A 5,372-nucleotide genomic window follows, 5' to 3' on the forward strand; every position below is an offset into this window, starting at 1 on the left:
AAAGTCGTTCGTTTACCGTAAAACTATAATCCCTTCGTCAATATGATCTGATCAATTACGAGATATGGAAGTGTGTTAATCCTGATTATCGATCATATCTCTCATTTCATTATTAAGTCAATATAAGTCGAAAACTTCTTTTCGACTTATGAGTACACCTCAGCCAAGGATTTCGTTATCGGCTTAATTGAATAAAACGCAGATCATAATCTCTTACTATCTAAGAGTGAAGAATCCTCTATTGATCATTCACAACCTTCATACGATTCTTGACATCCCCGAATGATACCGTATTAGCAGCTCTTGGCAAAGCAACATCCAACATTGCCAAAGTACGTCTGTCCTCATATAAGGTACCATGACGACCTCGAGTCAAAGGACCAATTTCACTACCAGACGTTAGAGATTAACCGCTGAGACTCAGATAGTTATCCATGTGGAATCTCTCGGTGGGTCTCCAATGTTTTGTTAACAAAACATCCACGTGTACATTTAAGTGTCATCACACTTTAGCTTGTGAGATCAGCTACTTACTTCACAAGTAAGAAATGTCACACGTGATGGTTTATCCGTAATAACGATATCCGTATCTCGTTATTACTTATGACCACGAATGATTTAAGATTCAATCATATATAATTTGTATCTCACAATCACAACTCCTTGTGATTAACAAATTACAACAATTTGAATCTACGAACCTTATTATTTAATTTAATTGTCTATTAATTAAATAGTAGATCTGTCATTAAATTGCATTAATTATTTATTAAAAGCATTTTTGTCCAAGGTTGATTGGACCTAGGGCATAACACTTACACGTTGCTTACTATTTTATACCTTTGGTGTCTGTAATGTTCGCCGGCCACCTTGGAGAGCTCAAGCTCACCGGCTCTAATCTTGCCAATTCATGGGCTTCCATTTCTGGTTTTGCTCTTATGGTAAATCCCTTTATACTCTCCAAGAAAATAAATTATTAACTGTATATAGACTGTGAAGATTTTATTGACTTATTTAATCAAATTTCTTGTCTTTTATTTCTAATTAGTAGTGTTTTCAAGAAATTGATGTGATTTTATTTTCTTATTTGACCAGTTTAACATCTATATGTCAAAGAATATTCTTGCATCACATGATTGAGGTAAAAGTTAATTAGAAGTTGATCAGTACAGTATTTAGATTGTAGGTGATGTGAAGTGTACAGTGTAGAGATGCATGATTTTTCTTGTTTTTGTGCGTTGGACTTTCATTAGCTAAGACCTATGATTCATGGAAACTCTCCAGATACTAGCGTTTCGTTTTGGAAAACGAAATTCTTTGGAAACTCTCCAGAAATGTTTAGGAAACTCAAAGAAAAAAAAATTCCCTTTTTTAACGGAATTCTGAAATTCTATGAAAAATTTATGGAAACTTTGAGTGGAAAAATTCCTATTTTTCACCAAAAAAAAAAAAAAAAACCAAAAGTTAACTTGATTATGGGTTTTGGCTTAAAATAAACTTAAATTATGGGCTTTATTATATAAAAGTATTATAATGCTATATTTTAATATAAACTAAAAATTTTCTAATTATTGTAATTATTGTGCATCCTTTATCAAATTCTAATTGTTTGTCGAGAATTGTGAGACGTTGAGGAAGATAGTGGACATGGGATATAGCAGGGTATCAATTTGACTCTTTCAAAGTTGTTGGACCACTTGATATTGCAAATCTTTCTTTAGATGAACTAGAGATGAAGGCCATGGCATTCAATGATGCTGGTGATAGTGTTATAAATATTGATGGTAGTAATGCAAGTGAAGCAATTTGACTTGAGAACTTATGGCCTTTTGAATTTGAGTGTTGATTCATTATCAATAATTGTTTTGACCCATCAGATGAAAATCATTTTATTTCAAGATCTTAGTTAAAATAGATAGACAGTAGAAATTTTATTATTTAACTTATATTATAGAGTTGAATATTGAATTAATGAAATTAAATTAATAATTTTAATATAACACTTCCACAACGATTCATGTTCTACATTTTTCAGAAATGTTATTTCCCGTGTGGTGTCTTGTTTCATTTCCCGTTTCCCTGCAACGTAGGCTAAAATCGCAGCCAACGAAACTCTCCTAGATTTTTATCATTGTTCGGTCGAGAAGTTATGGCACACAGAGTATGTCGCACAAATTTTTTATCTTGTAAAGATTTCTACAGCAAAGACGAAAAAAGAATTCCAGAATACTAAAATGACTGCGGAAATTTCAAGAGCGAAAAGGAGGAGAAAACTTTCACTGACTTCTACGTCATATCTTGTTTCTGTACTTATTTGACTAGCTAGCAACTGATTTAAGTTTTTTACCTGACATTCTAGGTTGGCTTGAGTGGTGCACCTGAGACATTATGCGAGCAAGGATATGGCGCAAAACAGTATAGGATGCTTGGAATATACCTACAGGCATCCTGTATTATAACACTCATTTTTGCCATCGCCGTATCAACTCTCTGGTGGTATTTCGACATGATCTGACTTTACTACATCAAGATCCTCGAATATCAAAAGCAGCTGGTCTCTATTTGAAGTATCTCATTCCTGGATTACTTGCGTATGGGTTGTTGCAAAATATCTTGAGATTTCTTCAGACACAATCAATTGTCATACCGTTGGTTGTGTGCTCATTGCTCCCTCTAGCCCATCATATCAGCATCGCCTATGCTTTGGTTCATTGGACTACACTTGCATATAAAGGAGCATCATTAGCAGCTTCAATTTCACTCTGGATCTCGATCCTTATTTTAAGCTTGTAAGCAAAGAAATTTGAGGAGACGTGGAATGGATTCAGGTCAGAGTCTCTCAGTCACATCTTCTCGAACTTGAAGATAGCCCTACCTTCAGTAGCTATGGTGTGGTTAGTCTCATATTCCAATTGATCTTCCCATTAATTCGAACACAGGCCGAGTAACATTTAATACATAAACTTGTCTCGGTGAACTTATTTTTCTCATATTTTAATCAGTTTGGAGTATTGGGCTTTTGAGATTCTGGTTTTGTTGGCTATGTAAGGAATTTTTAAACGATCGTGTGGACTTATATGTGTAAATTGTTGTGTATTAAATTAAAGGTTATCAAATTCGGTTAAGCCCTGTTAAAAGTGATCTAATAAGGTTTCGATTTTAGGTCGTTATGCATCCAATTAAAGTGTGGGTTCTATATGTGTTGAGATTGGGTCCAGATTACTAATTCTATGATGGGCCGAATTAGGTCAAAAGGCATTGCTATATAAATACGGTTATGGTCTCCAAATCATACGTATCTTTTGCTCATTATATTCTGTCTCCCATCGCCAGAAAGAATTACGACCTTCGTGTAGATTTGGAAGACTATACCGCAAGATTCAATTATAGCAAATAACAATGTCTTATTCAGGTACGCTTCTACTATAATTTATGTATTTTTTGATGTCTTAACATGAAAGATCCAGTGGTTTAAAATAATAAATTATCCTACAAGTGGTATCAGAGCCTTTTCATGTTGAATCATTGAGAATCGAATAATTTATTTAGTTCTTGCAATACATTTTATGGAGTTTTCAGATTTGACAATTTTAGATCTTTATTTTGTTGAATTTGAAAAAATTTGCAGTATATTTTTCGTTATTATCTTTCATATTTGGATTAAAGACTTTGGAATTTCTGATTAGGAATTTGAAATTGCAATTTTTCAGATTCGGATTCCATTTTTTTTTAAGTCTACAGATTTTGTGGATTTAAGAAAAAAATTGATTCAATTTTGGATTGCACTGGCCGCAGCGCTCTCGTGGTGCTGTTACAAAACAGCAGCGCTGCTTTTGGGGAGGGGCGCCGGCTCCCAAATTAGCTACTGGTGGTGTGCAAATTTTTTTTTTAGGGTTTTCAATTTTTGGGTGATTTGGAGACGGGGGCGTCACGTGCAAATTAGATAACTTGAAGCCCCTTGGTTGCAATTAGGGTTAGGTTTATAAAATTAAGGTTTCAGTCCCTAATATTTAAGGTATATTCAAGTTTGGGCCTTTAAATTTTGGATTTAATAATTCAGTCCCTAAATTTTAAAAATTAATTAACTTGGGCCATCAAAGTTCTGAATTTTATAATAAAAGCCCTCAAAATTTAATTATTAATTCAAATTGGCCCCAAACTTTATAATTAATTCAAATTGACACCTAAAGTTTCAAATTTTCAAAATTTGATCCCTAAAATTTTGCATTGGTCAATTTTTGGCCCCTAAAGTTTTAAATTTATTCTAATTGATCCTCTTAAGTTTTGAATTAATTAATTATGGTCCCTAAAGTTTCAAGTTTATTAATTTCAACCCCTAAAGCTTGCAATTAATTTTGCCCCCTTAAAGTTTTGAATTATTAATCCTAAGGCCCCTAAAGTTTAAAACTTCGTCAAATATGCAAAATTGGCGATTCTCTTTCTCAAATTTTGGTACTAAGGACTCTTTTTTAAGAAATATAATGTTCGAAAGTTAATTAATTGAAACAACATGTTGCCAAAGCAACCTCTCTTGTGGAAATTGATTAACCTAGAATATTAAAAGGTGTTTGTGCATGTGTTATTCATGGAAATATTGATTGGCCCAAAGGAAGGCCAATATTTAGCCAAATACACGTGCACCTATGGTGATAAATATGTGATGATTATTTGGTTTAATGTGTGATCAATAAATCGGTCCAAAGAAAGGTTTATGATTGACACTTTGTTTTATTGTCAATGTTTGATCACTACGCCAAGAGTACCACTTACAAGTCAATATTTCTATCCAAAGATTAGATATTGATGTTGTGCTAGGTATCTCAATATGGGCTCTACCACTATTTGAGATTATTATTATTTGCATATTAAAGATATTCATGTGAGCTATTCGTAATAATCATTCTCTAATTCAGTTTCAAGTTCTACTGCTAATATCCCTACTTGCATCAACTCAATTGGAATCCTTAATGGCACAAACTTCATGGTATGGCAAGAGAATGTGTTGATCATTATCGGGGTCATGGACCTAGACCTTACTTTACGGGTCAATTAACCTACTAAACTTACTGATGAGAGTACCTCTGATAACAAGAAAGAGATGGAAAAGTGGTAAAGATCGAACTGCATAAACTTAATGGTCATGAAACGTGCTATTCTAAAACCATCTCAAGGCACTATGTCTAATGAAGTAAACAAGTCCAAAGTTTTTCCTTAAGGATTTTGAGAAGAGATTTGCCAAGAATGAAAATGCTGAAACTAGTACACTTTTGGCAAACCTTACTTCAATGAGGTTTAAAGGAAAACAAAAAACCAAATGATAAGGAAGCTGCGAGTACAACATCACAAAGGAAATAGCATAAGGAACAAACTGA

The sequence above is a fragment of the Olea europaea genome, chromosome 21 (assembly GCF_002742605.1).
Source record: "Olea europaea var. sylvestris chromosome 21, O_europaea_v1, whole genome shotgun sequence".
Lineage (NCBI taxonomy): Eukaryota > Viridiplantae > Streptophyta > Magnoliopsida > Lamiales > Oleaceae > Olea > Olea europaea.